This window comes from Callorhinus ursinus, unplaced genomic scaffold (genome assembly GCF_003265705.2).
Source record: "Callorhinus ursinus isolate GAN/ISIS: 27379988/994484 unplaced genomic scaffold, GSC_fseal_2.0 scaffold1, whole genome shotgun sequence".
Taxonomy (NCBI): Eukaryota; Metazoa; Chordata; class Mammalia; order Carnivora; family Otariidae; genus Callorhinus; species Callorhinus ursinus.
Window position 1 is genome coordinate 74,630,885 of NW_027397063.1, and position 9,421 is coordinate 74,640,305.

Consider the following 9,421-nt stretch of genomic DNA (forward strand, 5'->3'; position numbering starts at 1 on the left):
AACAAGATGCAGTTTAATGTTATCTGCCAATATTGTGTATAATATACGTGTGCCAAAATATTTCTTGCCTACTGTTATACAGTTTTGAATACAATGTTTGAAAGTTCTTTTGTGTTTTATCATTTAAGCAAAATATTGACAGAACAGGCTATCTTTTAAGAAGATTGGATAGTTTCAATGTGTGTGAGAGATACTTGCAGAGAAATTCAGTGTAACTGGGCTTGTTATAGAAATGGTATTTTAATATCATGGTAAGTAAAACTTTCTTATTAAACTTTCTATAATAATTGTTGAAATGATAACATCCTTTGTCATTTAAATGAGTAGTCTAAGAATTTTGAATTCCTGGACCTGGTCAAATGCTAACTTCACCATTATTAAGTGGTATATTCTTGGCCACATTATGTGGGTTCTCTAGGTCTTACATTTCTCATCTGTAAAATGGAATAATAACACCTACTTATAGAGTTTGTTCTGGGAGGTAAGGTTTAAATGAAGTAACCCATGAATGTACCTGGTACATGACAGACACTTATTAGATGGAATTTATTATTATCAGTCCTAGAGAGCTATGCTTATTTTTTCCTATTTTTGACTAACTGGAATTTGGTGATATTCTGAAATGAAAACTCTCAAGACCACAAAGGACACCAGTCATAATGTACAAATATTTTTTAACATTCAGATGTTTGGAAATGGAAATCAGCCTTCCTCCTAATCTAATAATTCTAATAGAAATGGGAATACACGAAGATAGTTATATTAAATCTTTACATACAGACAAACCCTTGTATACAATGCAGATGTTATGATAGATGTCAGTATTGGTATTAAGATGCTTCATGTTTGCATTAGTAATAAGCTATGATTAATTAAAGTAAGTAAACCAAGGATACACAGTAGAATAATTTCTTTTTTCGTCACCAAAGAATGTGTGTATGTCACTTATGTTTAAAGAACTCTCCTTCTAAAACTTACTCTATATATAATATGGTGAATACAGTGTTTTTTACCAGATGAAGCTATGTAATATGACAAGTATTTCATAAAGGAAATTATTTTTATCTTAAAGGGGGAACTAAATAGTTACATATAAAACAACACATTATAACCCATTAGAGGTTTATTATACATGAATTTTATCTAAGCCTTTTTTAGGTGTGTCTATATTTTCAATTCCTATTGCGTCTTTAGCTAATGAGTTGAAGAGTTACCTGGTGAGTTGGATAAAACCCAGTTTCGTGTTCAAATGCACACATACTTGGTGAATACTAAGAGTTCTTGAGTTCAGTTTCTTCTTGTGTCAATATGGACGGAGGTGCCTCCCTAGCAATGCCAAGTTCATAGGGAGTTGGTGAAGGTCAAATGAGATTGTGGCTATGAGAGAGTTCTGTGGCCAGAGCACTATACTGATGCAAGCAGCTTACTTAAGTTGCGTCTTCTGGGGAAAATAAATTTCCTCATTATGGCATCCTAAATCTTGTGCCCTAGATATTTTTCCTTCAAGGGTTACTCACTAGAATTTGGTGGACAAATATATATCAAAGACTTTATGAGCCAGAATTTCTTTAATGGGTATGATGAAAAACAAAACATCTAAAGAGACTAATTTTGTCTGCAGATTGTCAGTAGACATTGTCAATGACTTTTAAAATGCAATTGATGATTAATTTTTTATATTATATTATATATATTATATATTATATTCTCTTTACTTTTTTCCAAAAACTTTTAATTACTGCATATATTAAGGAAACAGAAAAAAAGGACAACTTGCATTATTTGCAGCACATTGCAATACATTACCTATTTTACCTTCATTTCTTCTGAGAAAATTAATTGTGGATTTAATTACTTTCCACTTTCCAAGAACTTAACCCTTGAGCAAATAAGATGTGGGTCTGCTTGCTTTTTAAGTTTACTTAATAATGTCCTTGAGGATGGAATGTTCTTTGTGGATGGAATATAAATATAAGCTCCCAAGACCACTTATATAATGCACATATATAGTTCCCAACAGTGACTTTCCCCACCACCAAATCATAAAAAACCCCCACAAATTACTGGATTTAAATACTCTTTCTTACAGGAAGTAACCCTCAATTCCCATTCAGAAGTATGATCAATTGTAAATCTATCTCCTAACTATTTTGCCTTAATATTGTTTGAACATCAGGAGATATTTTTGCCAATAGAGATGAGGACAATCACAAAAGGAAATAATTGAGAGCTAGGCAGAGAGAAGGCTTTCCTAGCAATAGATGCCTTCAGGAGTGGAAATTTAGTCTCAAAAGGAATTCAGGGGAGCCTGGGTGGCTCAGTTGGGTAAGTGTCAGTTAAGTGTTGGACTCTTGATTTCGGCTCAGGTTATGATCTTTGGGTCCTGTGATCAAACCCTGCATCAGGTTCCACGCTCAGCAGGGAGTCTGCTTGGGGATTCTCTCTCTCCCTCTGCCCCTCCCCCCCCACTCTCTCTCTCTCTCTCTCTCAAATAAATAAATAAATCTTTAAGAAAAAAAGGAATTCAAGTATATAATTAGGTAGGGAATGGCATAAGCATTGACTTCCCTTTCTGAACCATCTTTCTGGTTCCAGTTTTCTCTTTACTCCTCTGTACTAAATACATCATAATTCATATTACTGGCTTCCTGAAGTAAACTGATATTTAGCATAATCGAAAAGACACAATATCTAAAAGCACTAGGATATTTTAATCTTCTCAAGAAAAGATGATTAAAATTTACAAGAGGAAATATTTTTTACCATTAGCTTTACTTCTCTAACAATTTTCTGGCCAAGAAGAAAGCAATAAATACTTACTCATGCTCAACTAATCTCAAATAACTTTTTGACAATCCATTTGTTTTGAAGTGCCAAATGCATATTCAGGATGTCACCTCCCTGCCATTTCTTTATCACTTTTGTTGGATTTACTGGTTCAAAAGAAATATGTCTTGCAGAATTAACTTTAATCACATGGATTGAGATCAATAGTAAAATAAAATATTACATGTTGTCAATTGAAACATTTCATCACATTTAATCTTACAGATCAGATTTGGGAGGTTATGAAATATGAACAATTCACACAAGAACAATGAATGATAATTATTGAAGATGCCTATAAGATACATTTTATCCATTAACACCCATTTGTTTTTCCAAAGGATGTTATGGTCTGCCATTGACTCTTCAGTATTGTCCGTATTATCAGGATCAAGAAGAATATGAGTTTTTTCAAGAAAATTTGACCTGGAAAAACCTGTAATGTGCAAATAATTTAGGTTATAATTAACAAAGAGTGCAAGTGAAAGTTCATACTTGACTAGATTTTTGACTAGCTGTGATCTAGTCAAAAATCTCTTATCAGAACTTTGAGTATGAATGAGATTATTAACTTCAAGGAGTCAGGTGCGTCTTCTCAGACTGTGTTTTTCGACTCTATTAGTCAGGGTTCTTCAGAGAAACAGAACTGTTAGGAGGTATAGAGATATATTTAGGAGGAGATTTCTTATAAGAATTGGCTTACGTGGTTGTGGACGCAAAGAATTCCCACAATCTGCCATCTGCAAGCTGGAGAATCAGGAAAACTGGTACTGTTTTTGGACCAGTTAGAGTCCAAAAGCCTGAGTCCCAGAAGCTCCCATGTCCCAGCCTGAGAAGAGAGAAAGAATTTGCCCTTTGCCTTTTTGTTCCATCTAGGCCCCGGTGGACTGGGTATCTTCCTACATTGGTGAGGGCAAATCTCCTTACTTCAGATTTCAGTTTGCTGAATCAAATGCTAATCTCTTCCAGAAACACAGACACACTCAAAAATAATGTTTTATCAGCTATCTGGCTATCCATCCCTTAGCCCAAGTCAGGTTGACACATAAAATTAACCATCATACCAACCCAATGACCTCATTCAGTTGAGTAGCTAAGCATACTTTCCATAAGTAAAAATGAAATCAAAGTTTATTGTCTCCTTCTTTCTTCCTTCCTTCCTCCTTTTTCTTTCCCTCTCCCTTTCTTACATTTATTTTTATCTTTTCTTTTGCCTTTCATGCCCCATTCTGTTCACCTATAAAATGAAAATGGACTCACCAGCCTAATGTAATCAAATGCTATAAATCAGTGTAATTATAAACAAGAAATTAAAGTTGTATTAAATTAAATGAAAGTTTACGTCTAAAATAAATATGAAGATGGACTTAAAAGAAAATGTAAAACTCTCTTTTTCTTAAATATTGTGGTAGGCAGGACAATGCTCTCCACCCTACTCCCAAGGATGCCCATACCCTAATCCCTGGAACCTATGAATAAATTACATTATACAGCAAAGGGGAATTAAGGGTGCAGATAGAATTAAGGTTGTTTATTTGGTGGTTTTACCTCAGGGAGATTATCCTGCAATATCTGGTTAGACCCAGTATAATCACAAAGGTCTTTCAAAGTAGAAGAGGGACACTGAAGAGGAGGTCAGAGTGATGTGATAAAAGAACTCAACATGTCATTTTTGGCTTTGAAGATGGAGGAAGGGGACTGTGAGCTAAGGAATGTGGGAAGCCTCTAGAAGCTGGAAAATACTAGGAAATGGGTTCTTCCCTAGAGCTTACAGAAGAGAATTCAGTCCTGCTCACACCTTGATTTTAGCCCAGTGAGATGTGTTGAACTTTCAACCTATAGAACTGTAGGATAATATATTTGTATTGTTTTAGGCCACTAAGTTTGTGGTAATTTGTAGGAGCAATGGAAAACAAACACAAATCTGTTCTGTCTGCTGAGGAAGAATTTGCAAAGGAGTCTGTCTGTCTTAACTTGGTGTATGCTAAGAGGAGGAATTGACTAGAGTGAGTCAAAACTGGTATTTTCTGTTGCCCTTGAAGCTGATGTATTTGTAGAATGAAAGCTTTTATTGTTATTCTGAAGCATTTTCTATCTTATTTGCAAGAGCTATGTTGACTCTCACTGATTTCTTTCTTAGCTTGAGTTACCCGGGAGAGCAGAGCCTGAGAAAATAATTTGCGTTAAGGTAGTTTACTTGGGAAATGATCCCAGCAACCAGCAATTGGAAGCATTTGTCCATTGGCTCCCATCTCCTGTTGGTTGAGGGTTGCCTCAGGGAGGTTAACTCCCCAGCACCTGGGCTGTGCAAGCATCCATGTCCAGTAAACTCCTGTGGGTATTCCACTCCTTCAGTATCAGAAAAACACCATGGCTAGCCGAAGATATGCTTGAAGCAAGATGTGGTCAATATTGGAACTCTTCACCCCTTTGCCATGTAACTGTCACCACAGCCACAATTGCAGATGGAATCAGATGATCAAGAGGAGGTGAAACAGGGCACAAGGATCATCTGAGACAGTCTACCCCCTGCTTGCACCACATATTTGTCATTGAATCTTCAAAGTGCTCCTTTTTTGTAGGCTAGGTTACTGGCAAGAGGAACTCAAGGATAACATGCAGCAGTCATAGCTTCCAGGTTAATGGAATTCCCACTGTTTCCCTTAGTAGAAGCAGTGGTGCCAAGACCTCTAATCCTGTCACACCTAAAGATGGAGGGACAGGAAGCACACATTCTGTAAGTAGACCACTGTGAATGACAGAGAGAGGGACAAATCTTACTCCCACCCCTTGATGATTAGACTTGTTTATTTTAGCTATTGGGGGCACAGCACAGCTGTTTGTTTAGTTCATATACTTGATTTTGGTGGGCAATGTCCCAACTCCATATAGGCCTTTGTCTTGAGTTATCACCTTAGTTGAGCCTTTAGTAAGCAATTCCATTGTTCCAGTAGGCTGGCTGCTTCCAGGTGTTGTACTATGAGGTAGAAGTAATGGATCCCTCACTCGTACATCGACTGTTGCACATCTGTCCCTGTAAAATGGGTCTCTTGGTTTATGTGGGAATCCTATGACAGTAAATCAAGCATTCTATATGCCTTTGAAAGTGGTGCTGACAGAGATGTGGCAGACAGGAAAATTAAAGCCATATGGGAATGAGTATTAATTGCAGTAATGATGAATCACTGCCTTTTCCAGGGTGAAAGGGGTCTGATGTAATCAACCTGACATTAAGTGTCTGGCTGATCTCAAGCTTTGCTACTTTATCAAGGGCTTTGTATCAGGTTGTTAACACTTTGACAGGTTGGGTGTTCAGTAGCAGCAGCTAGCTTAGCCTTGGTGAGTGGGAGTACATACCACTGGGAACATGCATAGCCTCTATTCCTGCCACCATGGTGATTCTATTCTTGACCCCATTGTGTAAGCATTAGAGGAAGGAAGCTGGCTGAGGATGAGTCACAGGATGAGTCAGCCTCATTGTTGAGTGTTTCCCCTGACTTGGATGCTCTCTGGTGGGCAGTAGCATGAGATCTGTTTCCACTTTGTACCCACTTCAAGTGGGTCCATCATGTGCTTCTTCCCTAGACTTTTTTTTCTCTTTAATTTTCCAAATTTGCTCCTTCCAGGCCCTGACCAACAAGCCAACCCATTTTCCAATACTCAGGAGTCTATGTATATCTTTCTCATGCTACTTTTTTACTATGTAAAAAGTAAAAAATCATACACACTGCTCCCAGCTTTGTCTTTGGAAGGATTATCCCTCACAACTAACATTTAGGGCCATCCCCCAGAAGGACTATATTATAGTAGCAGTCCATTTTTAGTTTGTTCCGACATATTGTGCTGACTCAGCTATGAACCAGGTCTCAAGATTTTTCCTCTTCCATCAGCTGGCTTTAGGAATACTTCCTATCCCTCAACAAGATGTTAGGTTTAGGCATTGATACAGCAGAAGTAAGTGATAACAGGAGTCAGAAATCCTGTTAATGTAGGTGTTTTTTATCCTCTGACTTTTCTTAGTCCTGATTTTGTGCCATTTCTGTAGTATGATAGGTTGCTGCTGCACTTGTCTGACTCTATAGCTTGGTAGATATACCAATTGTAAAATACCAATTTTCATATGGGTATGAACTGCAATGGGCTGCAACACGTACATAGCCATTTGGTCAGGGATTTAATCTCTACTAGAGCTTAATAACAGCCAGGACTACTTTACAAAATGTGTAGTTTCTGCCACAGAAAACAATCTTGCTCCAAAATCTGAAGTGTCTCCCTACTGTGGCTTTTGTTTATCATTTTCCAAAGATCTCACACTTGTGCTCACCATGGTTCCATGTATTTACTATGAATACCCCTGGTGCCATCTAATTTGTTGGATTATATAGTCTGGAGGGTAGGGCATCTTGTACTGCAGACTTGACTTATTGCTGAACCTTCTTTTTGCTCTGGGATCCATTAGAATTTGTCAGTCTTCCAACTGTCCAACAAACTCTTAGGTGTTCCTAAGAGCAGTATGTGCTGTCTCCAAAATTCAAGTACTATGTCTTTTCCTTAGTGATAGGGCATGCAAAATGCAACAATTTTTCCTTTATTTTAAAGGGGATATCCTGACATGCTCCAGATTATTGAACTCCTAAACATTTTATTAAATAAAATAAAGCAAGTATAGTAAGATGTTAATTATAGAATCTAGGTGTTGATATTCAAGGATTTGCTGTAAAATTATTTCAACTTTTTTATGTGTTTGAAAATTTTCATAATAAAACATTGAAAAAACATTTTTTATTTATTTTTATTTTTATTTATCATAAGAAAACCTTATTAATGTGTTGGGTCCCTGAATCTTTATAAGGTTTCTCTTCTACCCTGTGATATGCATGTGTCTAAATAGAAGAGCCAGAGTACTTACCAGTTGTGGCTCACAAGCCTAATTAGTATAACCTCATTAAGTGAACTAGTGTGATGCTCTATGGAATATCAAGATGATCAAACTTCTTCTGGACTTGATTGTAACAGAATAGGAAGGTTAATATATAGCCCTATGACAAGAGCAGGAATGTGTACTCTAATCCTTTTCATATGAATGTGAAATGCTTGTGATCATCCTTCAGGATGAGATTGAATAAAACACATTGGCCCAATGAACACTAAGTGCCAGAGGCTATGTTTACCTGTTCCAGAAAAGATACCACATCCAGCAAAGCATCTGATTGTGGCTTCCACTTCGTTAAGTTTGAGTAGTCTACTGTTATCATTCACGTTTCATTTGCATTTTGCATGGGCCAAACAGATTAATTTCTTGGGGACGTGTAAAGTCTGACCTCCCCTGCCTTTTTTGTTTGTGTGTTTCTGAACAGTTTTACCATTCACTTAATGACAACTGGTAATCATCAAATTAGCAAAGGTTATCTGCAAAAGTTATTACGTTATCTGTGCTGTCATTTCTTGAGGTAATAAAATATCTAGAGTCCCAGACACTTGCTACATAAAATGTATCATATTAATCAGACTTGGTTTACCACCAGTCTTCATAAAACCAGACCTAGAGAAAGAACTAGGTCTGGAGACACATGTATGATCTTAATATAGCAAATGTTCCCCTGCTTTAAAAAAAAACCTTTGAAAAGACTTTTTAAGAGCAGTTTTAGGTTCACAGCAAAATTAAGCAGACAATATGGAGATGTCCTACCTATACACCTCCTGCCCCTACACATGCACAGCCTACCCCCATTATCAATATCCCCCGCCAGAGTGGTACTTTTGTTATAATCAATGAACCTACATTGGCACATTATTATACAATGCCCATAGTTTACATTAGGATTTGCTCATTGTGAACATTTTATAGGTTTTGATAATGTAGAATGACATATTATTTACTACCGTGGTATCATACAGATTAGTTTCAGTGCCCTAAAAATTCTCTGTGCTCAGCTTATCCATCCCTCCCTCCCTGCTGCCACTGGCAACCATTAATATTTTTACTGTCTTCATAGTTTAGTCTTTTCCAGAACGTCCTATAATTGGAATCATATAGAATGTAGCCTTTTCCATATTGTTCTCTTTCCCTTAGTAACATCCATTTATGGTCTCTTTCCCTTAGTAACATCCATTTATGGTTTTTCCACGTCTTTTTATGGCTTGACAACTTATTTCTTTTTAGCACTGAATAATATTTCATAGTTTGGGGTTACCATAGTTTGTTTATCCTTTCACCTATTGAAGAACATCTTGGTTGCTTCCAAGTTTTGGCAACTGTGAATAAAGTGTCTATAAATGAATGTTAAGTTTACAATCCATTTTGGTAACTACCAAGGAGTACTATTGCTGCATGATAAGGTAAGATATGTTTAGTTTTGTAAGAAACTGTCAAACTGTCTTCCAAAGTGGCTGTATTAATTTACATTCCCACCAGCAATGAATGAAAACTTCTGTTGCTCCACATCTTTGCCAGCATTTGGTATTGTCAGTGTTTTTGATTTTTGCCATTCTGATAGGTGTAAGTGATATCTTGTTTTATTTCAATTCCTTAATGACATACGATGTTGAGCATCTTCTCATATCCTCATTTGCCATCTCCATATCTTTTTTGGTA

General features: G+C 36.7%; 1 pseudogene; it reads right to left on the reverse strand.

Moving 5' to 3' along the window:
- Nucleotides 1-8,339: 8,339 nt before the first annotated feature.
- LOC112834606 (small nucleolar RNA SNORA72) lies at nt 8,340-8,482 on the reverse strand (annotated as a pseudogene).
- Nucleotides 8,483-9,421: the final 939 nt, after the last annotated feature.